Source organism: Vulpes vulpes, chromosome 12, assembly GCF_048418805.1.
Source record: "Vulpes vulpes isolate BD-2025 chromosome 12, VulVul3, whole genome shotgun sequence".
Taxonomy (NCBI): Eukaryota; Metazoa; Chordata; class Mammalia; order Carnivora; family Canidae; genus Vulpes; species Vulpes vulpes.
The window spans coordinates 40,216,963-40,244,917 of NC_132791.1; the positions used below are offsets into that span (position 1 = coordinate 40,216,963).

At 39.7% G+C, this 27,955-nt stretch overlaps 1 long non-coding RNA gene across 7 annotated transcripts in view; it reads left to right on the forward strand.

The window, feature by feature from the left end:
* LOC112921934 (uncharacterized) overlaps positions 1-26,960 on the forward strand; it is a 176,114-nt gene extending 149,154 nt beyond the window's left edge. For 3 of the 7 annotated variants that reach the window (XR_011995565.1, XR_011995564.1, XR_011995560.1), the window contains exon 7: positions 11,118-13,285. This is a non-coding gene — a long non-coding RNA (uncharacterized lncRNA). Of the gene's footprint in view, positions 1-1,273; positions 1,403-11,117; positions 13,552-16,625; positions 16,710-26,024 lie in introns of those variants that run through there. The other 4 variants (XR_011995561.1, XR_011995563.1, XR_003235344.2 and 1 more) reach the window with 4 other exon arrangements.
* Positions 26,961-27,955: the final 995 nt, after the last annotated feature.

Genomic DNA, 27,955 nt, shown 5'->3' on the forward strand with positions numbered 1-27,955 from the left:
TGGTCCAGATCCAAATCTTGGTTCTGTGATTTGGGGCAGTTTACTTAACTTTTCTGCAAAATGAGGATAGAAATTCTCCCGAATACCTACTACTGTTGAGAACATTGAAGGCGTTAGTATGTCGCAAGCAGTCAGAAATGTGCATGGCCACAGATCTCTCTCTTGAATCATACTGATTATTATTATTATTCAGCTGTATCACTCTGTGAAATGGCTTCGTTTTCAGTCTGAAGAGCCTGCAGTTATTTGTCTCTCTCTAAGGCAAGTGCTCTGCTCTCCTTTTTTTGGTTCTGTTCAAAGTAGAGTCTTGCCCAAGGTCTAGTATTGACAGAAGATGGTTACTTGGTTCCTTTGTTGGGAAAAGTAATGTCCAGTATAAGGGGAACTCCTTCTCCCTAATGAGAAATGACACCAAGGCTATGTTTCTTCGAATAAACATTTTTCCAGGAATTGTGGCTGTATCCCTCTCCCCTGGGATGGGCTATACTTGAACAAAACAATTCGCATATGTGCAAATGCATTTACTCCAACAACTCAATTCCTGAGCCTTTGCTTTATAATTGTCCATTCTTCTGTATTTGTCATTTTAAGGTTCAAATATGATTTCTGTATCCCTTTTATTGTCACTGGAAATATAAAGAGAATGTTCTCCATTGCTTTTTTTTTTTTTTTTTTTTTTTTAGAAAGAGAGAGAGAGAAAGTACATGGGCTAGGGAGGAGGGGCAGAGGGAGAGGCACAGAGAGAGAGTCTTAAGCAGGCTCCACTCCCAGTGTGGAGGAGCCCAACGTGGGGCTTGATCTCACCACCCTGAGATCATGACCTGAGCTGAAATCAACAGTCAGACACTTAACTGACTGAGCCACCCAGGCGCCCCTTGGATTATCAACTTAAAAAAAATGATGGAAAGTGTCTGGCTGAGAATCAGCCCCTGCAGAACTCTGTGTGACAGCCCTGTGGACTCTCACCAATAATGTGCATTCTAAGCAGGGCAATATGAAGTTACAATTAGTATATCATTAAGAGTAAAATCTGTTAAGTTACTGGTAGAGTGTCTAGCATCTCCAAGTTGATGTTACCACAGGCAAATACCCAATAATCTTTGATTCTGCTACGTCTGCAAAACTGTCAGGATACGATGGAAGAGAAATAGAGTCCTCTGAAGGAAATCAATTAGAAAATATGCATTCATCTTCCTCACAAAATAATATTTTACGTAGTAGCCTGCCATCTTCCAGTTGCTTACAAATGCGTTTTTCTGCTATATTTTAATAGAGAAGCATTATACGCTGAAGACGAAGAGAATGGCCTCTGAGTCAGAGTGCTTGGGTGTGCATGCTGGCTCCTCCACTCACCAGCTTTGAGTGTTCATGCAGGTTACTTAACCTCCCTGGCCTCACTTTCCTCATCTGTAAAATGAGGATGATAACAGTCGCTACCCCATACAGTTGTTGTGAGGATAGTTGTGCTTGCTATATAGAACCGTCAGGGGAGCGATAGCTATTATTAAAAGATGAAAGGACAATCGTGCTTCATTTGTATAACACCTAATTTGTCCATTAGTCTTGAAAACATTAAACCATTGCTGTCAAACTTCTCTTTCTCATACCTCCTTTTACCAGATAGCAGAAGGCAAATAAAATCCTGGGACGTTGCCTTTTCATTGCCACCGGTTGAGAAGAAAGTGACTGGGGAAAAACAAAACTCTAGCATGCTTTTACCCTGCCTAGCTGAGACCACTTAATAAATCACTTAACTATCACATAAAAAAACAAACCTAAAGAAATATACAAGGAGCAGTGATTCGTGAAAAATAAAATACTGTGGCATATTTTTACCCTGCTGTGCTGAAACAATTCAATAAACCTCTTAGCTAGCACCTAAAAGTTGGCCAAATGCACTTGGGTATATCAGTAAAAAATAAGGATCAACATAAAACATAAACATAGGGGGTCAGTATAAAGAATTAAAGACAAATACTGAGCCTGTAATAGAATATGACAAAATCATACTGGTGGTACAAGGATGATAAAAATATGGGAAATACTTAAAATGCAAATAATGAAAGAATTTCTCCCACGATGCCTACAATGACACCTGGGTTACTTTCCTAAAACTTTCAAAGTTCTGTTGAAAGTGGAGACATCATCTGGGGGTGAGGGAGAGGAGTTTCCCTTTTACTGGTTGCCAGTTACGATCACGGATTCATTTATCAGAGTACTGGAGAACTGGCTGCCGTGGGGTTGTGTGTGAGTGGACAAAGTCTCTGGTGCTGGAGGCCCCGTCTGGCAAGTGGTGACTTAACGTGTGCCAGGGAGGCCACCAAACATTGACGAGTCAGGTGGATTCCAGAGGCAAAGAAAATGCCCTCAGCCAAGACAATTCCATAGCTTTTGTCTCTGCCTGTTCTTACTTAGACTGTCATTTCTGGCCTTCCTTCCCCTTCTTTATGGCCCCTCACACCCCGACAAAGTTCTTGCTTAATTTTAAAGCCCTGACTTACTGGCTGCTGCCGAGGAATGACCTTCCCCATTTGACCAGTGTTAAAGAGGCCTATGGCGATGATGCTTTTGTATATACTCAGAGACTGCTCTTTGGGAGTTAGAAGTCAACATACAGAAGAATTAAAAGCACAATTTTAATTTTAAGAGAAAACTGTATGCAGAGGTGTGTTGGGTGACTGTTTCTGCAAGAAGCCTGTTTTGAGAGAAAGCCTGGGTTTTCTTCTAGACAGAGCTGAGTTCAAGTCTCTTCTACATCATGTTCTAGGAAGTTGACCTTGCTCACATTATGTAACCTCTGAGCATCCGTGTACTCACGTGCTATCTCGGGATAATGCTGCTCCTTTGGCTGTTATAAGTTACAGCGAGACAGCAGACATAGGACAGCCTGCCCAGTGCCTGCAGCATGGCTTACGTTCAAGGAACATCAGTGACCTTCCCTGCTACCTTTATTAAAAAAATCATTATAATCAGGGAAGAAATACAGGAGAAAAAAAAATATTTGGCATCACCACTATAGCTATAACTATATAAATATATAATAAACATGGGAGGTAAACATATATGTCTATTTCCCCATGTTTTTTTTTATGTTGATCCCTATTTTTTACTGATATGCCCAAGTGTATTTGTCTGATTTTTAGGTGATAGATAAGTGGCTTACTGGATTGCTTCAGCTCAGCAGGGTAAAAATATGCCACAGTATTTTATTTTTCACAAATCACTGCTTCTTGTGTTCTGTCAAAGCTCCTAATCTGGTGGACAGATTATGGAATCAAATTTTAGGCAGATTTCAAAACCTCTCCCGTGTGTGTGTTTACGTGTGTATGCATGCATGCATACATGTGTGTCTATGTATATGTGTGTATGTAACCTCAAATGTAAACAATCAGATATGCAACAAAAATGGTAAATACTGAGAGTAATGAGAGAACAATCTGCCTAAATTCCTATCAATTGAGAAAAAAAAAATTTTAGGCAGCTCCAGGATTTCAGAAATAAAACCAAATCAAACAATCAAGGGCATAAGAACACAAAAACATATATGCAGATTTTGTTCCCAAGGAGAACAGTTCCCATTTTCCCCTTGATCTATACCTTTTGAAGACTGTGTTGCCTCTAAGAGTGGAAGGATATTTAGTAACTTTCTAGGATTACACCTCCCTGAAATTTTGTCAAAAGGTCTTTTTCCTTTTTAAGTCTGCCCGGCAAATCTACTCTTTCTCTTCCCCTTCCTTCCTCCCAAATCCTCAGTGACTCTGACAGCTGCAATCTCTTCCTCCCACTCCCCCCTTGGATGTGGAGCTGGGTTGCCATTGGAGACCTCCCCAGCTCCCAGGCGCTAGCTCCGGCCAAGAACTGAGGTGGTGGACGGAAAGTAGCAGAAAGTAGTCAATAATTAGAAAAACAGATTTTTCAGCCAAACCCAGTAACCAGAGCTTGGAATTTCATATCTGAGATATTGGTTTCGCTAATTAATTAGCACAAAAATAATGGTCTGTGGGGGAACGTAGCTTTAGAAACTTTTGGCCAGGACTGCTACAAATGAACAATATGCACAGGAAAATGTTAATAGTTGAGGAGGAGAAAGGCATTTTAACAGAGTTTTATAGAATGTGGTTTAGGGTCCTCAGGGCAAACATATGCATTACACATCTAACCCCACACTGAGAAAATAATCCCCAATGTTGGTTCCTCTGCTAGTCCTATTAAAAATTCCCCGAAACGTAAAAGCTGCCAATTTTAGACTAAGAATAAATGGCTCGTGGTTCCTTCTGCAACGGCATCCAAGATTCATGCTCTCAGCGCTGCGCACGAATCGCGGGGGGAGGAAGGGCTCTGGTTCCTGGGTTTCCAGAAAAGGCCAGTGGGTTGACCCAATCCCGTTTCCTCCAGACCGGGCACCCAGAGGCCACTTCTGTCAGAGCTGGTTGGAGGGAGGATTTCACACCGAAGGAGGCCAGCACTGTGTTTGCTTTTTGTATGATGTCGGAGTTGGGGCTTGGGACTCATGATGATGGAACCTCCAGGCGCCCTGCATCCTGTCGAGGTGCCCTCGCCTGGAACGTCCCGCCCGCACGGGGAGCCAGGGGGCCTGGGCCAGGCCGCAAGGTGGGCCATTTCTGCAGACCACTCTCCTGCACGTTAGTGGGGCTACTCGGGTGAGTGGATGGCCTGCTCTGGCCGTGAGTATCCCGCTCATTTCCTAGTTACGAAGTGTGATGCGGAAGGATGTGGGGCGGTGATGTTAGTGACTGGAGGCACAGACCAATTCAGAATTGGTTCCCATCAAAATGTTCTTTATTGGGATCCCTGGGTGGCGCAGCGGTTTGGCGCCTGCCTTTGGCCCAGGGCGCGATCCTGGAGACCCGGGATCGAATCCCACATCGGGATCCCGGTGCATGGAGCCTGCTTCTCCCTCTGCCTATGTCTCTGCCTCTCTCTCTCTCTCTGTGTGACTATCATAAATAAATAAAAATTAAAAAAAACACACTTTACAAAATGTTCTTCATTGACTGGAAAAAAAGAAACAAAAACAAAAAACAAAACAAAACCCCTTTTGGTTCTGAGATCAGAAAACCAAAGTTGGAACCTCAGCTGTCAGCTGGGTGATCTCAGATAACTCCTCTAGCTTTCCTGGGTCGGAAGTTGCCCCCCCATAGAATGGAACCACCAAGCCCTGCCCAGACTTGCATGGAAGCAAGGACCAAGAGGGGCACCGCTCCAAAATGCTATGCAAATATAAGCCATTATTGTTTGCGGGTTAAGATACGCAGATGCAGGGGGATCCCTGGGTGGCGCAGCGGTTTAGCGCCTGCCTTTGGCCCAGGGTGCAATCCTGGAGACCTGGGATCGAATCCCACGTCGGGCTCCCGGTGCATGGAGCCTGCTTCTCCCTCTGTCTATGTCTTTGCCTCTCTCTCTCACTGTGTGCCTATCATAAATAAATAAAAATTAAAAAAAAAAAAGATACGCAGATGTAGATGTGTAACGGTGGTGGTTGGAGGCGCCCTCGGCCCCTTTGAGATTCTCGGCGACAGCTCTCATTCGAATTCCCATGTGACTTCTGGTGCCCTGCAGGTGGGAATTCACACCTGTCCTATGCTGAACTAGGTTTCACCAGTTACACAATTCTGAACTAGGTGGTAGTAATTATGTGCCTACCAGAGATGGGGAAACCACAAGAGCAAGCCGAGTCTGGTGTTCACTTCCTATTAATTCTTCATCCTCTTACTCACACTTATGGCCCAAAGGTTTACTCATCTCTTAGCACTCTAATGTCTTCCAGAATAATGCCTCCTTCATTCGTGGGGACCATGATCTATAAGGCACTGATAGGTAAGCGTCTGTTATTTCTCTAGGCTCTTAGGGGGTTTCTGAGTGTGATCTCCAGGCAATATGTCCAGATCCTCTTAAGGCCTCTGTTCTCAGGAGCAAGAACATTTAGACAAGTTCTTGAAGTTCTTAGGTTTGGAATTTGACGTCCAAGGAGAACTGGATGCTTTGTTTTAGGCTACCCCCAAGTCTGCGTGTTACTGTGCACAATGATATGTGTAGAGAGGATTGGCCTACATTTCTGAGAATAAACATTATGCACATGTATAGACCATTTCTTTAGGCACTTTTTTTTTTTTAGAACGTTCTTTGAGAGGCCATGGTACAAATGCTACCTGGTCTTTTTACCGACTTGAAATTAGTCATTGCAAGTTTCATTTCATGATGATCCTATTCTAATTCAAATTCCCTGCATGTGACAGTGTCCCTTTTTATTTCTAAGCCTGGCCTATTTTCTACCTTTGCCCCCTTTTATGTGTGGCAGAGGAAAGTGTAATTCTGTTGCATATCATACGATGACAACTTTGACTCCACATCCTTGGAATTTTGCCTGGTAAGGGGCTGATATTAGGTCACATGTACACTGAACTCTGCAATGAGAAGTAAGGCAGGGGAGATCTGTTTCATAAAAGCACTTCTTTTTTTCCAGCAAATTCCCCAGTCGAGTATTGTTCTAAGTAACTAAGGATCTGATTCTCAACAATTAAATCTGCTGTCACATTTTATTTATAATGGCAGTTCAAGATTGGGCTAGTAACTATAAGGTCTCAATTTTTTTTGGCAGCTGCAAGGCTGAGGGAATGGAATGGGTGTTGTGCAGTTGTGTTAGTACTGGTCTCCTTCAACAACTATGGATTTGGAGTGTGTTTGTTTTAAGGCTGGGAGTCAAGCGACTGTGATATGGTTCAAGGAGGCAGGGACATTCTTGGTGAATGTTATGTTAGACCTCTGTAAAAACAACTGGGGGGAAGGGGCTTTGTATGTGAGGTGAGAGGATATAATGAGCAGAAAATGGGGGTACTTGAGGTAAAACTGTCTGTATCATTGGATCTCCTTACACTGATCTAGCCCATATATTATTCTGTATTTGTATTGGGAGGAGCCTTATGATAGAAAATGGAAAATGGTGGCATCAGATAAGGCTGGACAGGGAGAAATGAAATGTAGTCGTGGCAGAAAAAGACCTTTATTCTTGGCCTGTGACAAACACAATATAAGGCAAAGGAGACTGGTGCAGTTTCATGGGTACATCCAATAACAAAATGATGCAATAGACTTTTGACATAGCTGCAATCTTTCCCTTCTGTTCCAAATTGCAAATGAGCTAGTCTTGAGGGAATGTTATTATGAGAAACAGATAAAAAGGTTTAGTCACCATCACCTGAGAAGGGTTAAGGGTACAAAAATATATCCATGCAATAGTTTCCCAACTTAGTCTTGTAGTCATTTGGGAAACTTCTTTAAAAAATTTATACAGATATGTATATAATTTCTCCATCTTACACTAAGGGATTTCTGATTTGATGGATCTGATAGGGGGCCCATGATTTCATTAAGCTGTTTAGCTGACTGTAATAATAAATAATCTTTGAGAACCAATTTTCTAATTAAGGTGAAGACTCTTAAACTGGGGCTCAGGACACCTGGTGTCTACCGCCAGATTTACCCAATTAGAATCAATTCAGCTTTCCATGGTAATAACAAAATGGGTTCTTTTTCTCACAGGGCATTTTGTAAAGCTCATTCCATGTATCATAGATGTAAAATATTGGTCATATGAACATGTAACTTTTTAACTACTCTTGTACCTACAGGTTTAAGAGATTATTTCAAAATTTTAAAGATATTTCTAACTGAAATATCTTAGAAAATCTCCCAACACAACAAAAAAAAAAAAATAAGAAAAAGAAATACATAGTCTATTTTAGACAAAACTAGACAAGCAATGTCTGCAACCTAGAACAGGGTGTTTTAAAAATCTCTGGGGAATTAAAATAGTAAGTTAACTATCTTGGAATTAAAATAAAAAACATATAATAGGTTCAATTTAAAAAACCCTCTAAAATATTTGGATGATGTTATCCAGAAAATAAAACAAAACAAATAGACAAATAGATGGGCAATAAGAAAAAAGGGGAAGGAAATTATAGAATAAATATAATAGAAAATATGAAAAAAGAACACAAAAATATGAAAGAGGAATATGATCAAGGAAGAAAAACAAAACCAAAAGGCAAACATCTCAAATTGCAAGGGCGCATGAAGTACCCATGTCATCACACATTTGAAACAAAACCACCTAAAAATTTCCAAATAGAAAATAAAGACAGATTCACACATAACAGTGATCAGATATCAGAATACCACAATGCTGGTAGACTTCCTAACAGCTCTGTTGGGAGATAGAGGAAAATGGTGCCTTTAAAATTTTAAAGTAAGTGATCTTCAGTCTATAATTTTCTGTCCTTAAAAACTACAAATCAAAGGTAATGGAAGATTAGTGGTGTTTTCAGACAGGCAAAGCCTCAAACATTTTCACTACGATATTCTCTTTCTCAGTAAGTTACTGGAGGGAGTTTTCCATTAAAAGAAGACTAAATAAGGAAAGAAAAAGATACCAAAACCAGGATCCAGTACAGATTAGAAAGAAAGGAAATTGGCCAAGGAAAGTTCCAAAGTAAGAGAAGTGAAAGTCTAAAGAGGTTGGAGGAGATAGATGGAGAATTATCTACATTAAAGTAGGATTATCTACATTAAAAAATAATAAAAATGATAAATTATCTGATGGACTTGATCATGTACAAAATTAAGGGACATATTCTAAAGATTGCAGTAGGTGAGGGGACACTTAATGAGGGATAGATAAATAGAATGTTTTTTAAATGAGGTACTTACTAACCCCAAGGAAAACAAAGAGCTTGTACAAGAAAAGATGTGTAATCATAGTCTACTACTTGATTGAGTACTGAACAATTATCACAATATCTAATAGTGAAAAGACTGTGATTAGCTATATGGGGGAGGGAAAGGAGAGAGTGTAAGAAAGCTAAAATTTTCATTTATTGAAATACAACGAATAAAGTCTAAATGTGATGAACCAATATATGTGAGTAAATGCATGTGTTTCTAGGAAAACTGAGATAGTTTTTAAAGAGATAACTTTTATAAAAGTTAAAAATGGTTACATCTGAGGAGGAGAAAATGGAAGAAAGAGAATAGAGGGGATTTTTTACATGCCTTTTAGCATAATTTGACTTTTTATTTCTTATTATTTAAGTTTTTTAAGATTTGTATTCATTTATTTGAGACAGAGAGAAATGGCGGGAGGAGAGAGAAGCAGACTCCCTGCTGAGTAGGGAGCCCACTGTGGGCTTGATTCAGGACCCTGAGATCATGACCTGAACCTATGGTAGATGCCTCACTGACTGAGCCACCCAGGCATCCCTGACTTTTTAAATTGTATGTATTCTTCTCCTAAAAAAAAAAATTCACAATTTCAAAACTAAATATCAATTAGGGTTGAAAAAGATTTAAAAAAAGATCAAGGAATTCACTCATTTCCAGCCTACTGCTCAATTTGCCACAGGTCAGATATTGCTATAGAATTCCTCTTCTCTCCTCTACCTTCTGTAAGACCCATCCAAGGTGTGGAGGCTCCAGGCTTACTGCACGCTCCCATTGCCCAAAGGAAATGAGTTTGCTCAGCTGATTTGCTCCATAGCAGTGGTCACAAACCTTATATACTTTGGAATTGCCATCTCAAAATGCAGACCTCCAGCAGATTCAGTTGAGAGATTCTGATTCAAGAGGTCTGGGATATATTGATGAATTGATCTGAGCAAGTATGTGACATAAACTTGGTAGAGGCAATCAAGAGACTCACTTAATGAAAACTTGTATCAAGGTATTGGAATTCAAAATGTTAATATATTGAGAAACACATTCATTCATTCACTCATCTAATACTTATTTGAGCTCATTCTCCTTTCAGACAATAAACTAGATGTTGATTAAATGATGCATACTCTCAAGAGATTCATATTTTAGCCATTTGACAGAGAAATGACAGGGCAAAACCTATCTCCTATGACTGGATCCTAGAGGTCACTTTGGAAGACATACATGAACAGATAGAACCATTCACGTAATAAACTGCCTCAGCCTAAAGTCAGCTTTGAAATTAGTCACAGCATTCTTTATCATGAGGCACTGACTTGGGAATCAGACAGACCTGGTTTGAACCTCGATCTTTCCTTTCCAAGCATACCACAAAACTTTATGGACATCTGGCAGTTGGATACAGTAACAGCTTATCCTATAAGCTTAAATTATTTGAAGCATATAGAATGTTGACTAGAGTGTCAGGTGCAGAGTAGGTCCTCAACAGGGTCAATGCCCTTTAATTTCCCACTCTACTTTCCACTTGGATCAAGTAGTTCTCTTTGTAGCCTGATGGGCAGTACACTGAGGTGTCACAAACACCCACTACTGGGGCATCTGGGTGGCTCAGTGGGTTAAGTGTTCGACTCTTGATTTTGGCTCAGGTCATGATCTCAGGATCCTGAGACAGAGCCCAGTGTTGGGCTCCACACTCATTGGGGAGGCTGCTTGGGATTCTCTCTCTTCCTTTCCCCTGCATGTGCATACACACATGCTTTCACACGCATGCTCTCTCTCTCAAAAAAAAAAAAAAAAAACACCTAATATTATTTAAGTCCCCAGTCCTGACTCTTGTTTTGGGCATGTATGTTTGCTACATTGGCAGGTTATTTCACCATGCTGAGGTACAAATTCTTCACTTTTAACATGGGGATAATTAGGGTCATTCTGAGAGTTTGAGACAAAGCATTTAAGGGGCACCTGGGTGACCCAGTGGCTGAGCATCTGCCTTTGACTCAGGTCGTGATCCCAGGGTCCTGGGATTGAGTCTCCCCTCAGGCTCCTTGCAGGGAACCTTCGTCTCCCTCTGCCTATCTCTGCCTCTCTCTGTGTCTCTCATGAATAAATAAATAAATAAAAATTTAAAAAAATAAATGAAAATAAATAACCTAATAAAGTCACATGTACTTAAGAAATGTCAGAACTGCAGCCCCTGGGTGGGTCAGTTGGTTGAGTTCCCGACTCATGATTTTGCCTCAGGTCATGATCTTGGGGTTGTGGTGTTGAGCCTCATGTTGGGCTCCATGCTCCATGGGGTGTCTGCTTGAGATTCTCTTTCCCTCTTTCTCTCTGCTAACTGTTGCCCTCTCTTTCTCTCAACCTCTCTTTCTCTCCCTTTCTAGAATAAATGAATAAATCTTTAAAAAGAAGAAGGAGAAGAAGGAGAAAGAAGAAGAAGAAGAAAAGAAGAAAGAAGAAGAAGAAGAAGAAGAAGAAGAAGAAGAAGAAGAAGAAGAAGAAAAGAAGAAGAAGAAGAAGAAGAAGACGAAGAAGAAGAAGAAGAAGGAAAAAGAAATGTCAGGACTAATTATTACATGTATTCTTTGACTCAGGGAGGGAACTTAGGGTGTGTGTTTGTGTGTGTGTGGAAAAGCACACACTCACAAAGACAAATGATACTTTAGGACATCTCTGAAACTCAGAGCCCTACAGAGTGAGACTCAGGGCATGGTGAAAAGCAGAACTCAGTCTTTAGGATTCAAGGTCAGGATACCGCATTCAAGGATCATTCCTCACTTTGCCATGAGTGGCCTCTCCCTTTTGCCTTCATAGAGGCAGTCATTCATTTTGGAGATCCAGAGCTAGACTGATGATTTCAGCTTTGTTATTAGGCTAAATGCTGCTAAGAATGTAACTGAAAGACAGAGTTTCAGGCCAAAGAAGGTTACAGCCCAATCCTTTCATATTTAAGTGGGAAGTTTGAACAAGGATAACATTTTCTGACTGCATTCCAGGGTTGGATAAAAGCTGTTGAAATAGGAAATGACATGGAAATTTGTAGCGAGCCGCCAAAAAAGGAAAACCAGACTGTATTACTGTACCTGAGAGGGGAAGTGGGTGTGGTGAGTTGGCCCCACACCATTTTCCTGGGCTCTGGCCTCCTCAAGGAGGGAGCTGGTACCCACCAGTAAATTCCGTGAAGAGGGAGGGCAGGATGCTCTGGGAGCCAGCGTGTGCAGTGTAAATGGTCCTGAACTCAAGGCTTGAGAGGATGTGGGAGCAAACCCTGTGCCTAGAGCTGAAGGATTGTTCCCTCTCCTCAAACACACAGACACGTGCTCCTAGCACAGACACCAGTTTTGGCTGAGGCTGTCTGCTGCTTGGGAGGTGTCTTTGGCTCAGGAAATCTCTCAGGGGGCCAAGGTGGGCCTCAGATGAGAGAAGCAGGGATTTGGGCTGCTTCAGGCTGGCTCCAGCCTCAACACTGAGGCCAGCTGAAGAAACTTTCCAGTTTCCTTCCAGATCCATTGAGTCCAGTATTGTATATACTGTATCACAGGATCAGTCTTACCAAGGGAGGGAAGGAAGCCATATTCAATAGAAAAGACTAGCTACATGCAGGTTGTGTAAAGAAGATACATATTCTCTCTTAGTGGAAAGAGTTTGGAGTTTGTAAACTCAGGTAAGGACTCCTAACCTGCAAATCACTGTGGCCTGGGGTATAACACCTAACTGACCCGAACTTCATTGAGTTTCCTCTGAAAATGGTGGCTACTGATCCCTCTCTTACAAATTACCCTGAATGGAATATCCAATGCAAATTCATTACTAATGAGCCTGGCATGTGAATGAGTGTGCTTGGATGACAGTGCATTAAAGTGGATAGTATAATAGTAATTGGGTCCTTTTTCTATTATGTTTTTCCAACATCGCTAACAATATTAAGTTATAGGAATGATGTTAAAGTCAGAGGGGTTCAAGAAGGTGAGCAGCCTGAAGGTATAAGGAGCGAGCAAGAGGAGCAAAGCAATTGGTTTTAAACTTCTGACCTCTTACAGCTTCACCACTAGAAGCCAGGGTTGTGTTTTACTCATTTTTGTCTCTTGAGTAGCTGGCACGGAACAGCCCAGGCTTAGTAGAGAGTGAGTAAATGTTCACTGAGTTACAGAATGAACAAAAAAGGAAGTCTTATTTGATATGTACTTCTTGTTACTAATACATGGGCTCCGTCGCATTTCATGTCATGTGAACAGAAGTATAATCAATCATAGTTCAGTGTTAGAATATGTGAAAAATGAAGACTTGAGTGATGAATTGTTTGGAATAAGAACTCTCAGGCCTGGATGCCAGCTTAGGATCCCAGCTGTGCATGTCCTTGGGCAATGCATTTGACCTTGCTGTGTGCTGTAGCTCCCTCAGCTATATCCCGGGGGATGGGGGGTGGGGGGTAACTTTGGCACTTAACCTTCCAGGTCTTTGGGAGGAATAAAGGTATTACTCTCTGTATTGCATAAAACAGTGTCTGATGTGTAGCAAGTGCTAAATAAATGCTAGTGGTTGTTATTTTAAACTTTAGTGTATGGCATTCTGTATAATATTTACCCATAATAACACCTAGACATTTTTCCAGCTATTATTCTTAAAAATTTTAAAGCTATTGGTCAACGGAATAAATTTCCCAGTAAAAACTTAAGTATAAATTAATGAGTAGCCTTAAAACAGCTACATTTGTAGCTTTGTTACACATTCATGAAGCCAACTTGAAAATGATTGCCAGCCCCTGGTTATCAGAGAAAATTCAATTCCAAAATAAAATCATCTTATTTTTCCCCACCACAGAGTATAATGATAGTCTTTTTTTTTTTCCTCCATTTTTCATCCAGTTTGATTGCAGTCTTCTGGAGTTTTATCTGACTCTCCTCTTGGGTGGATCCTAAGAGCTAGCCTTGAGTCATGAGTTCCAAACCAAGCTTTCCAGTTGAGTCTGTTTACAGTAATAAGACTGATAGTTTGACACTTAGAGGAAAAGGCACATGTTTGCCTTTCTTTCTATGGAGACAGAGACTCTGGGTGCTCAGTGGAAAGAAACAGTTTACAAAGACAAAGGAGTTTAAAACTGAGGTATATTTGTGACTGGGAGATAAGTTTGGGGTGACTGGAACAAATGGAAGATGAGGCCAAGATTATTTCTGAAGAGACTTCTGACTCTTTATGTGACATCAGCAACACAAAGGAGAAAAGACAAATGCTCCCCTGGACACCTATTCTGGGTGGTGTTTGGAATGTAGTTGCATCTCAGTAAGAAGTGCAGTGGCTCCTTAACCCATAACCAGGTCCATAAGCACAAACTCCAAGGATTCCCAAGAGAAGACAGGTGGGGGTGGGAGGACCACCCCAATCCAACAAGGGAAGCCCCAAGCAGCTGGGAGGAGGCGGCTTAAAGACCCCTGCAGTGAATCCTTGCCTCCCTCCTTGAGGAGAGAGCTGGTGTCCATTTTCTGATCAGTGTTGGGATGGAGACTCTTGAAGGGAAAGATATATCTTGCTCTGAGTGCAAATACTTGCCCCCTAGCTCTTTATCTTTTGGGTGCCCAAATATATACCAAGAGATTCCGCCCCTAGACCTGGCTGGCTTCAAACCCAGAGTTATTAAGAAAACTCCTTGCTGTTCTTGGAAAATACTTTCTGATCTAACCACTGGTGCTTGAAATTGCATAAGTACAGATGCAGTTATTAATCTTTTTAGTTTAAGAAATTTGAATATAAATCTTACAACCTAAAGATAATCCTGGAATCCTTCCACCCCACCCCCCAGCCTCAACTAGAAAGAAGCTGTTAGTTTAATGGAAAGAAAGTGCACTGGCTTTGGAATGAAACTGACTTGGCTTTGAAACCTAGTCACACCACTAACTGGTTCTTTGTCCAATTTAATCTTTCTCAGATTCAGTTTCCTTATGTATGAAATAAAAATAGTCATACCTTCTTAAGTTTTTTGCTTGTTTGGTTTTGGTGAAGATAAGCTATTTTTACGTAGCCCAAGGATCACCCCGTAGAATGCCTGGCACATAATAACCACTCAATAAATATCATAAATAAGAGTCTTGAGATCAGGTGAAACATTTCGTGATCCCATCACTAATTTTTTTGAGAAGGTTAGATACTATGGGTCCATAATTTTTCTGTGGGGCTGTTGGAGAAAATAAACAAATTCTCCTGAATTGTTTTCCAGGTTGGCCTAGAGCCTCGGCTGGCAACCATCGCTTTCCTTGATCCTGTGCTCAGGCTGTTGCAAGTTCTTAGTGAATAGAGCAGAGGTCCTGGGCGTCATGGGCAGTGCTCCACTGACATCTTAGGCTGCATCCCTGGCTTCTCCCCAATGCTGTCAGCGGCCCACCTCCTCCATCCCACCCTCCCCCCAGTACTTTTATTTTAGAAACCTCGTTCATTGTCTTCTTGTGTCCCATCATTTCTAGTTTTCACCACTTGGCCGTTGACTCCGGCATCCGATCCATTATTTCTATGTTAATGATCCACAGAATCCTGGTAGATAGTAATTACATATTGTTAACTGTAGGGTTGTGTGACACCTGCAGTGTGTGGTGGAAAGTTCTGGGGACAGTGCTGCTCCAGCCCCTCCTGTACCTGTTTCTTAGATTTTAGATTTTTTACCTGGTCTTAGATTTTACTGACTTATCCATCCTGCATTAGAAATATCAGGTCACCAGGACAAACCCCTGGAGATCTTTCAGCAAGGGATAGTTTGCTGGAGGGAAAGGCTGGCCACAATCTGGAATGTTTTTGTTAAGTGCCTGCTTGAACTCAATAGTGAATACCCTCAACTGCAGAAAGGTCGGGGTAGCTATATATCTGTCAGAAATCATTTTATTCCCCCCAGTCAGCTCCAAATCTCCTCTCTGTTTCCTGAAAAATTCTCCAAAGATATATTCATGAGAGCCCACTTTCATGGGGTGTTTTATGCCCTGGTTTACAAAATGCATTTATGTAGTTATGGAAATACCACGGGGCTTTGGATTCAGGCCTCAGTTTAAATCCTAGGTCTGCCTTAAGTAGTCACATGAACTTAAACACACTAGCTAATTAATATTTCTGAGCATCAGTTGTCTTGTTTCAAATGGATGTGCTGTGTGGTTGAACTATTAAATGACTTAACATAAACAAGGCATCCAACAAGAAACATTAAATATTAGCTCCTTATCATCTCTTCCATAATCATTCCCTTCATTCGTTCACACCAGTTTTGTAAAATGTGCATGAGTGCATGCACACACACACACACACACACACACATGCACAAGTTAACATGAAATAATTAAATAAAATGCCTCAGAGAACCAAAAACTCTTTCTGAAAGCCATCTTCTTCCTGGTAGAGGGCAAATGGGTCTATAAAGTATTTTCTATTGGAAAAAAGGGCATTTGCTTCCCTATCGTTTCTGGTTTTCACCACTTCACAAGTCCATTATTGGCACAAATGAAGGCAATGGCAAACAGAGACAGAGAGATTTGCAGCAGTAACAGTACACTATGCAATTTCAAGGCTGGATGTTAGGTGTTGGAAATTTAATGTAGGGGTCAGTGAAGACCTCTTACAGAAGCTGCCTTTGCCAGGCTTGTGAAGGGTCATAGGGCATTCCCTGCAGCATCCAACTGCAGGATTCAGGGTCATTACTGATGACAGTGACTGTACCATCTCAGGGGTACAATCCCCTCTACTTAAGTCTGAGAGGAAATGAGGTGGAGCCCTGTTATTTTGAAAATCTTACCTGTCCAAATTCATAGGCATATGCAAAGACATTTGCCAAAGGGATAGGATAATTTCAGAGAAATAGTCTAATATAGGAGAAACAAAGATTATGGCTCTAGCTAACTATATTTTTTCTTTTATCTCAGAGGAAAGATAAACCCTAGGTCTTTGCAAGAAGATGGCCTGCTTAGGAGTTCCCTACATTCCCAACCAGGCCCTCCTGCCTTAAGGTGTGTATACAAACTCCATGGATTTCCTTTGCAAATCTTTCTCTTTGACAACTCTAACAATTCCCTGGATATATCACCACCTCTTCCATTGCCCAAAGTCTTGCCCCTTTCTGAGTACCCTTGGCTTTAGCCAGGAACGCACTGCTTTTTGCTGCCCCTAAAGTGGGAGCAAAACAGAGAAGGAGAAGAGACTCAGTCCCATGAGTGAGGGTAAACATGGATACAAATTCAAGGTTTTTTTTTCAAACTTTCCAACATTGACACACTGACTCCTTTACTCGTAAGATATTAAATATTTTCTCATAGGTAAATATTATTATTTTTCTTGAAGACAAGACCATCTAACCATGTTGGTGAAAGAATATTTCTTCTCTTATCCATGCATAGTTCCTGTTCTTTGAAACAACATTTTTCAATTTCTTTTTTGCCTGGAAGAGTAATTGTCCCTGTTGACCTTAAGTTGTCTGGTGTTATAATAATGTGGCTTGATGGTCATTCTTCCTGTCGGCCAAGGTATGGGATGAGTTTCCATTAAGTTCTTTTGATGAAAATTGTCCTTCCTGTGATGTTTGGTCCCACCCCACCCTCAATTTCCAATACAATAACTTTTGCATTGGATATAGAACCTCTTAGACAAAAAGTTCATTAGTTCCAAGGGGCCAGTATAGATCAGAAAGGGATATAAGTTTGTAGGTCAAAGGTGATTCACATATGACATAGAACCAGACAATCTACTTCTACCATTGGACTATTATATCTGTCCTATCCCAGAAAAATCATTAAGTTGATTTTGGCCAATGACCTATGGGAATCTTATTCTTACTCTCTGAAATATAAAACATAGTAACAGCACTTTTGATTGGGCAAGTCTTTATCTCATTGCAGTCCTAAGGGTATAGAAATGGGATTAAGGTGAGAATCCTTATTAAAAGCTTAGTCCTGAATTGCAAAATAAAGATACAACACTGACTGGCTCCAATTAAGGGTTTTAACAATCTTAGAAGATAGATGGGATTGATACTTAACAGCAGACTGTTACTGAATTGATGCCTTTATGACTTTTTATGTGTCCACATACATTTAAGCATGAAGTAGCTGTTTGGAAAGGCAGTGTAGCATAACAGAACAGCACCTGAATTTGGAGTCAGCTAGATCTCTGTTCAAATTCCAATCTTGCCTTTTCTAGTTACATTGGATAATTTATTCATTGAGCTCTTTTTTACATATCAACAATGAAGACAATAACACTGACAGGTTTTCATAAAGATTTAATAAAATAAGCTATACAAAGTACTTATCTCAGTGAGTGCCATGCTGAGCCCACAATAAATGGCAAGTACATCTACATTTTTTATAGGTATTATTTATTTATTTATTTATTTATTTATTTATTTATTTAATGATAGTCACAGAGAGAGAGAGAGAGAGAGAGGCAGAGACACAGGCAGAGGGAGAAGCAGGCTCCATGTACCAGGAGCCCGACGTGGGATTCAACCCAGGTCACCAGGATCATGCCCTGGGCCAAAGGCAGGCGCTAAACCACTGCGCCACCCAGGGATCCCCTTTAGTAAATCATATATATAGTTCATTCAATAGGGTTGGTTCAGTCATTCACAAGAATACATTTAATATTTTGAGTAAAAAAAAAAACATATGTAGGGGCACCTGGGTGGTTCCGTTGGTTAAGTGTAAGCTATCAACTCTTGGCTTTGGCTCAGGTTATAATCTCAGGGTTGTGAAATCAGGCTCTGCGTCGAGCTCCACACTGAGCATGGAATCTGCTTGAGATTTTCTCTCCTTCTGCCTCTGCCCCTCCCCTCACTCCTGTGCTCTCTCTCTCTCTCTCTCTCTTTCTCAAAAACAAAACAAAACAACAACAAAAAAAAACCAAGTAAATAAAAATCCGGGCCACTACCCTGAAGGAGAGATTCCTGAGCTAGGTTGATCTTACTGACAATTACATCTCAGATCACAATGCCCAGAATGGGAAGACTAAATAATAGGTCTCTCTTCAAGAACTAATCTTAAATAATTATTGCCTACTTTTAGTTACTTTTTACCTAAAAACAATCTCTAAAATTTTATAGAAAAATGGGCATAGGTCAGTAATGTTAGGAGACTATTCTCTTCTGTGTAACCTTGTGTTTCTGCATGTCTTGTGTGCAGAAGTATTGACTGCTTTTCTTCTGAACTCCTTTTTAAAAGATGTTTGTATAGTGAACAGCCTTGAAAGATATAGTATGTTCCTTCTGAGTGAAGGGCATATTTTCTTACAGTAGGTATAATAAAGATAGTGTTCCTTCCAGAGAATGCCTGGAGGGTAGGCATGCCTATTGCCCATTGTAAAACATGTGGCTTCCCTAAGCTAAGTGTCCCCTTTCTATAACAATGTCCCACTGAGCCCATCTGTGTCACTTCTGTGATACCTGGGTACAAGGAGGACTGTAGCAAATACATTGTTTTTACTGCTTGATGTCTGCTGCTGGTGATAAAACCCTTTGTCTCTGACTCAGGAGTCTTGTGTCTTCTACCAGCATCCACAAAACTGTGGCAGACTGATCTGTTAGTTTGCAAGTAGAGTAAAATCTCAGACCCTTCAGTTTTTGAAGTGACTTCTTTCTCAAGGTGAGCACCTAAGTACTTTATCCTTTATACAAAGTGCTTTAGATAAAGATTATTCCATAATGGTTTTTTTCTAATATAAAAATGTCATTTCATGTTAGTTCCCAAAAATGGGACTACTGCTTGAGATGCATGAAGGTAATGGGAGACCTATTGGGAACGATTGTTCCCTTTGCCTAAGTCAGCTCTGTGTAGCTATTATTCCCCAGGGAAGACCCTGGAAGTCTGCACTCACTTTTACAAGCTCCTGGACTTCAGCTCTGTAAATTGTCACATTAGGATTTCAAATGGGACCTAAATGACCTGAAAGAATTTATGGAACTTGCAGATGTATGCTTCTCACTATCAAGGCATAGATAACATACTGGGAGAATGTGGTACCACATAATTTATTCCAAGCAACTTTTTGCTAATGGAGGAGGAGGATCTGTGGCTTGATCTCAAGATCAACATAGGTGCTTAAAATATAGGAGCTGGTAATAGTGGTGCAGAGTAAAAGAAAACATTTCTCAAGAAATGGGAATGGGAACAGATGATAGCTATAGAATTATGAGACTTAATTTGAAGAATGATCTTTGGTAATGTAGACTGCCAAAAAATTACCTTGTACCCTGCACTGTGTATAACTTTTGGCAGTAGTTTTCCACCATGCCGTGCAGAACAATTAAGCCTGTATTTCTCTGAGTACACAAATATCTTTCCATCATTAGCAGTCACATTGTATTCCATGTGTAGAAGCCAGTACTTGTCAATATTTTGCCTGTCAACAGTATTTCTACTTCGTTGTACATTTTCGATGGTTTCTGATACTAGAGACAGCTTAAACCTCTATGACTTGCCAAAGTAACTATTAAGGTAGATATACAAAAGGCCATACAACTTGATAATGAAAAAATGAAGATTAGCAAAAAAAAAAGTGAAACATGAGTGAGAAGTTCCATTTAAGGACTATCTGCCTTGAAAATGATAATATATTTGCTTGGGGTGTAGCTCAGTTTTACTTGATTTTGCAGTATGGCTGTGTTTGACAAAATTGTCAGTTAGAATGACTCTGAAGGGTTTTTCTCAGACCAAAATAATCTGGAGATTCTCTCTATGTCCTTCAAGGATCCTCACCTCCACAGCAAAGGTTGCCTGAGTTGGAGACAAATAAAGGATTCTAATTAGGGCTCTTGGGAGACTGAAAAGCAATTGTCTGAGACTCTTACTCAACTTCATGAGCTCATTAATGGGCATCTTTGTCTGCATGATTGGAGAAAGAGCAGCAAGTTCATTTTGGCCAAACGGGCCTGGGCCTGAGAGACTTAATATTTGATAACAGAGCATTACCTATTATTTTAGTTAGGAATGATTGGGTTCAAGCAACAGACAGATCTGGACAATTTCAGAGAAAAAAAAAAAGGAAAAGAAAGTAAAGAAATTTATTGATGGCTATAGAACTCTGAGATTAAAGAAAAAGCCCCTGACCAAGACCAGTCCTTGAAAAGGAGAAAAAGCAAGAGAGCTCTTGAGATCTGGAGGCAGAACTTATAGACAGCCCCTTCAAAGTCAGGAGATCAAGTTTTCAGAATGAAAGAGCTCTTGTCATTTTGAATCCTTGCAACATTTTGCTCAAGATTCAAATTTCAAGGAGAAAGAAACTGATTAGCTTCATTTGGGTCAAAGATATATTTATTGGCAGAGAGGACAGAACAATTTAATTGAGAATCCCACAAGGCTACATCCAATGGGAAGTTCATTCCTCCAAAGGAGTGTCAGGGAGATGTTACCAGAGGTGTGGGGAAGGATGTTGGGCAGATATCAGTAGATATTCATTATATCTAAGAACTTGTTAACTATGGTACCATGCATTTGGGAACATCCAATGGCTCTGTGTCTTTTCATGAGATTTAGGAAAAATGCCATGGTCCTCAAAATTTGAGATGCAAAACCCTTGCAAGGACCATAAACTCTGATTACAGAATGAGCTAGTGATCTGGCCAAATTGTTGAATCTCCTGCTTCTCAGATTTCTACATCTTTGTAGAATAAAAAATCAGATGGACCTAAGTCCTGTTAGCATTCTCCATTCTCAAAAGCAGATCATATGTTCATGGGATAGACAGATTCAGACTAGCAGCTGTGGCATTCAAAAGTTCTTTGTAAAGTTCTAACGTGGAATATGTTTTAAAAGATTAGTTACGCATTTCAACTGCACGTGCATATTTTTGTTTATCCTAGAGTTCATGAATTTCCAAAGCAGTGGTGTTTGATTGATGAAGCTGATTCTCTCTCTTGTAAGTTCATATTGTCTATTCGAGGATGACATTGGTGTTATTATTTACTACTTGAGACAGGGGAAACCAGGAAGGTGTAAGCAGTGAGTGAGCAAGTAAGCAAGTAAGCAGTAAGTAAGTAAGTGTGAGCAGTAAGGCTAACTGAACTGCATTCCAAAACTAGAGTGGCTACAATTCTAGAAGACAATTTTGAGTAATATGTGGAATAGCAAATAGAAATTATGCTGCCTCAGGGAGTCTGGGTGGCTTAGTCTGTGGAGCATTGGACTCTTGACTTCAGTTCAGGTCATGATCTCAGGGTCATGGGACTGAACCCCACCCACTTTGGGCTCCATGCTCAACAGGGAGTGTGCTTGATGACCCTTTCTCTCTCCCTCTTCTCCTCCCCGCACTTATTCTCTCTCTCTCAAATAAATAATATTTTTAAAAGAAATTATGCTAACTCAATCCTTGCCTCTCGACTGAGGGTAAACACGTTGTAGATGTTATTTGCACTGCTCTCAAAGTTGAAACTTCAGTGTTCAAAAGAACCTTGAGATTCAGATAAGATCCTGGTGACAGAAGAAAATATTTCACTTATTGAATACCTACTACATGCCTAACATCGGTCTAAGATTGCATGGTCCAAGGCAGTAGCTACCAGCCACTTGTGGCTATTGAACACTGGAAGAGGGCTGGTGTGACTGAGGAATTGACTTTGTAATTTTATTTATTTTAAATTTCAAACACTGATACATGATTCAGTTTTTGGAAGACTTTAGGTACTTTTGGAACAACTTGGGTATGTGAATCTATTTTTCAAATGTGAATTTTAAGAAATCTAAATACAGATCAAGAATTTTCTATGAGAATTTAGGGTCTGAATTGAGGTATTTCAGAAATGTAAAATACAAACTAGCTTTTGAAGACTTACTAGAAAAAATAGAATGTAAAATATCTTGGCAGAATTTTTTCTACTGATTAGGTCTTAAAATAATATTTTTAACATATTGGATTAAGTTAAATATGTTGTTGTATTAACAGTTTCCCTTTTGTTAATGAGGCTACTAGAAAATTTAAAATTACATTGGTGTCTTGTGATTATATTTCGATTAGATAGTGTGACTCTAGGGGCTTCTTCATATTGCCGTTTTACTAAATCGCTAAATTCACCCAATGAGGTAGGCATCACTCTTCCAATTTTTATAGGAAAGGCAGCTGAAAGAAGCTGAGATGTGATTTAAATCTCCTGGGGTTTCAGAGCTGGTGAGGGAGAGCCAGAATTCCAGTCCAGGTCTCTGTAACTCCATCTTTCCCTGTTTCCACTATGTTGAGCTATTTCTGTAATATCTTCCAGGGAAGCCAGGGAGAGCTCATAGACTTTCTTTATTGATTATTCATAGTAAATAAAACATTGATAACCCTGTTTGTGGACAAGAGGCAGACTGAAAGAAAAATTCTACCTTCTTTTCACATGGCAATGAGAAAAATATATGAGTTCTTGCAAAGTGAATGAACAAAGACCATTTGAATGAACAAATGGAGTCTTACAAAGGAAATTGAAAACCTGCTTGAAATATCACAGTGAAATTTGCTTAGCCAAAGGGCATGGGTTATTTATTTAATTTTATTTTTCAAGAGGATTTAAAATTTGGGATCCATCTTGAAATCTAACATCTTCTTTCATATAAGTTTATTTTTTTAATGCAAATAAGGTTTATTTAACAAACACAGGGTTGGTTCAACATTAGGAATTCTCAAAATTGGATTCATTTTATTAACAGCATCCAATATGATCCCCCAAAGAATGTGAAAAGGCATATCCAGGCACTAACTTTTGATGTGATTAATTAAAAATCAGCTTCATCCTCTTTCTGCCTGATCACTTTCTTCCTATACTTGGAGCTGACCAGGGATGAAGTCTTCCTCCATCATTTGCACACCTGATGACAAACCTATGACAAACATAGAGTTGTGTGAGAGGGATCAGAATCTAAGCTGAAGGAGGGGAGCCTGCCATTTTAGGGATTCATCAGCTCACTCACTCAGGGAAAATGTTTTCCCCAAGAGTGGGGCAACCAGTTAGCAAATCACTGACTCCAACCTCTTAGGAGCAAGCTACCTGCCTGGAAAAAGGAGTCTCATCTGCTCTGCACCTGAGTGAGCCCTAGGCGCCGGTAGACTGGTTTGCGGGCCTTGATCATGGAGGGAGCACACAGGTTCAGAACTCCAATGATGCTTCCCTGTGAGGAAATGTCATAGTATCTATGACAAAATCAGGTGACTCTAGGGAAGCCGGCCCTCTTCCCCCTCTCAATGCCACCTCTCTTGGTTACATTACATTCTCTCACCCTGGGGATGGGGGAGGAGGAGTTCTCACCCAGACCATGTGACTGGCATTCTTGCCTGGTCTCTCTGTCCTTCCCTAGCTTGGCCCTCCCCCACTCAGCAGAACCCCAGGCTGCTGAAGTGCCTTGCTATTTTTACTTCTCTGTGAGGGGATCTCAGGTTACAGATTATATACCGATGAGGTAAGGTACAGGTACGCAGACTCATGTTTCTAATTTAGCTTGGCATTGATTCCAAACATTAAACAGTCTCTCCCTGGCTCTCCCTGTTTCCACTCTTCCCACCGCTACCATCTCATTTCATCTTCATTCCGGGGGTCACTTTCCTTTCCTGCTGGATTTCTTTCAGGTTTCTTAGGAAAGAGATCAGGGAAAGCTAAGTTTCACCCTAAGACAAGATTCTACCCTTATTCCCCATGAACCCAAGGGTAGCAGTGCTATTTCAACATATGTTCTCACAATAGGTGCATATCTGTAAGATGTTTTAGAGGTTTTCAATTGCTTTCACATATTTCTCACAGATAAACCTTACAACGACCCAGAAAAATTAGGATTATTGCAATTATCTACAATTTGCAATTAAGGGGTTAATGACTTGACTGAGAGTTCAGTTAAGACAAAGTACAGAAGTGATAGATGCATGAGAAACAAACCTCTGGTTGGAGGTACCGCCCTAAAAGCAGCAGAGTCTGGAAAAGTGGAATACTTTTTTTTTCTTCCTTCTGGGCCCCAGACCAATCTCTTGGTGTTTAGGTTGCAGTGATTCTCCCTGAAGCTACTTGTGTAACAAGCACACCATATGTTTTCTATACTCCGTCTTATGAATTTGAAACTGTAGCATGAATTTAATTAGAATATAGGTGTTAGGGAACAGGGGACACCAAAATTAGAGTGAAATAAACAGGGGTTACTAAGAATCAGAACTCAAATGTTCATGTATTTTTGTTTCTAAAAAATGTGCACATGTACTCAATTAGAGTTTATTTTTTATTTTTTATTATTTTTAAAATATTTTATTTATTTATTCATGAGAGACACAGAAAAAGAGAGGCAAGACATAGGTAGAGGGAGAAGCAGGCTCCATGCACGGAGCCCGACGTGGGACTTGATCCCGGAACTCCAGGATCACGCCCTGGGCGGTAGGCAGATGCCCAACTACTGAGCCACCCAGGCATCCCCTCAATTAGCGTTTAAACAATATTTCCACATTAACTCTAATGAGAAGTTGTGGGGACTTCAACGTCCTTACATGGCCCTATACTTATCCTTTAGGAGTTTCTAATAGAAGATATAATATGAAAGATTTTGTAAATAAAGCAAGCTCTTTCCAATCAGAACTTTGCTATGTACTTGGCAACTCAGAATGATTCCTAGGGAGGAGATAGAGCTTTAATTTAAATCTCAGCATTATGAGTTATGACCATTGGATTTTAAATGGTGCTGTGCCTGTCTCTTTAGACAAGACTGTCAGAGCACCCACTTGTTACGCATACAAGCATCTACTCATATACATACACCAAGCATGGTATTTACTCTCTAAACCTGTCCTAGTGCCTGGTTTGTGTTCTTAGACTGTAAGAATGTGAGCTGCTCAACAGCAGGAACAATACCTCTTATTTTGGTTGTTTCCTCATTACTTATTTTGGCTATTTCCATAATGTACAGAATAGCCAACACATGGCGTAGCAGAAGGCTTTGGAATTTATGCATGACTTAGATAAGTTTCTTCCCTCCTCTGAGCCTTCATTTGCTCATCCTTAAAAAGGGGATAATGGTATAAATCTATGATATAAGGTTGTTGAGAGCATTAAGTGAGATTTCTGTGAAGCAGATGTAATGGCGTCCCACAGATAGTGGTCAACAAAGATACGCATATGGTTAATTTTATATAATAAATGTACATATATGCTGCCCCTACATAAATTCACATCTGTTTGTTCACAAGGGTAATTCCCAGCAGCCTCGTGCCTTCTCCTATTGTCCCTGACACTCAAGCACTCTAAAATTTTTTTGGAAGAATGAAGCAAAGACATAATAATGACAAAAGAGTTATATTGACATTTGTCACTGACGACTTCCTTTTTAATACAGGTCAAGGTGTGGTACTCAAGGAAAGGAGTATGTGGTGTATCTGCAGATGGCTGAGAATTTGATAAACTGCTTCACAGAGTTCTAAGAAAAAGGAAATCAAAGCAGAGAAACCAGGAGTAAAAACCTATTGAATTTCACATGATTATGTCAACTTTGTCTCTCTCTCTGAATCAGTTGAAACTTTGAAAGGAACTTTGAGACATAAATAACTTTAATTTGTTCTCCACTTCTGCTCCACTTTAGTATGTAATCGTTTTTGATGAATACTTCACCCAGACTGATTGATTTATTTCTAATAAAAGAGGAATGGGTGGGACTCATGCTCATTCATGCATTCATTAATTTTTTCTCTTGTAACACAAAAACAAAACAGTTTCTGAATTACAGGATTTTAGTGTTGATATTGTCTGATTTAACAGATTTTCCTGTATGTATTTTCTTGGGGTTTTTTTGAGATATATATATAATAAATTGCCCCTCTATAAATGTACAGTTTGATATTGGCAATTGTATATAGTCATGCAATCAATGTCATAATCAAGTATCTTCCATTACTTCAAAGTGTTCTCTTTTGCCACTTTTGTAGTCCTTATCCCCCTCAACCTCTGGTTGCCGGCAGCCACTGGTCTGCATTCTTATCCCCTTCCTGTCTGGCTTCTTTGACTTAGTATAACTCTTGTGATTCATCCATTTGGGTGTGTGTATTTGTAGTTTCATTTTATGACTGAATACAGTGCATAGTATGGATATGTCACAGTTTCTTTTTGTGCTGAATGACATTCATATTGTTTCTATTTTGGGGTTATCAATAATGCTGCTAAGAAACATTCATGTATGTGAATTATTTGACCTTTATTTGTCTTGAATAAATGTCTTTGATGAGGGGTGTTGGGTCATAACATAAGTAAAGATTTAACTTTGTATAAAACTGCCAAATTGTTTTCTAAAGTGGCTTTATTACTGCACAGGGAAGCAGCAAGGTATTAGTTGTTCTTATTCTCAACCAACACACACTTGGAGCTGTCTGTTTTTCAGACTTTGTTTCTCTAGTGAGTGTGTAGGGCTATTTCACTGTGGTTTGAACTTGTGTTTCTCTAATCTCTAGTGATGTTAGGTATCTTTTCATGTGTTCAATGGAATTTGTTTATCTTCTTTTATGAAATATTCTATTCAAATATTTGGCCCATTACAAAATTATTAGGATTGTTTTATTTTTGAATTGTGAGATCCATATATTCTAGATATAAACTTTTCATCATATGTATTTTGCAAATATTTTCTACCAGTATCTGTCTTGCCCTTTGCTTTTTAAATCTTGTTTTGCAAAGAGCTCATGTCTTTAATTTGGATTGAGTTCATTTAATGAATTTTTAAATAATTTGTGCTTTTTGTGATGCTTAAGAAATATTTATCTCGCTCAATAACATCCAAAAATTTTCTTTCTTTTTTTTTTCTCTTAGAAACTATAGTTTTAGCTCTTATGTTTAGGTCTGTGATTCACCTTATGTTGCTTTCCATATATGTTGCACAAAAAAGGCAGGGGGTATTATGTTTCATTTTATTTTTTCAAGGGGAAAAAACATTTTTTGGAAGAAAAGTCCCTTCTCCACTGAAATAGCTTGGTTAAAAATCACCTGATGATATAAGTCTAAATTTACTTTTGACTTCTGTCCTATTGACCTGTAGATTTATCCTTAGGCCAATAACATACTGCCTTCATTAGCGTGGCTTTATAGTAAGTCCTAGAATCAGATAGTGTAATGATAATAACTTTGTTCTTTTAAAAATTAGTTTGCCCATTCTAGGTCTTCTGTATTTCCATGTACTGTTTAGAATTAGCTTCTCAGTTGCTTCTAAGAAACTTGCTAGGATAATTGGAATGTTTAGTCCATTATACAGAATAGTACAAGTACATATTGTAGGATTGCACT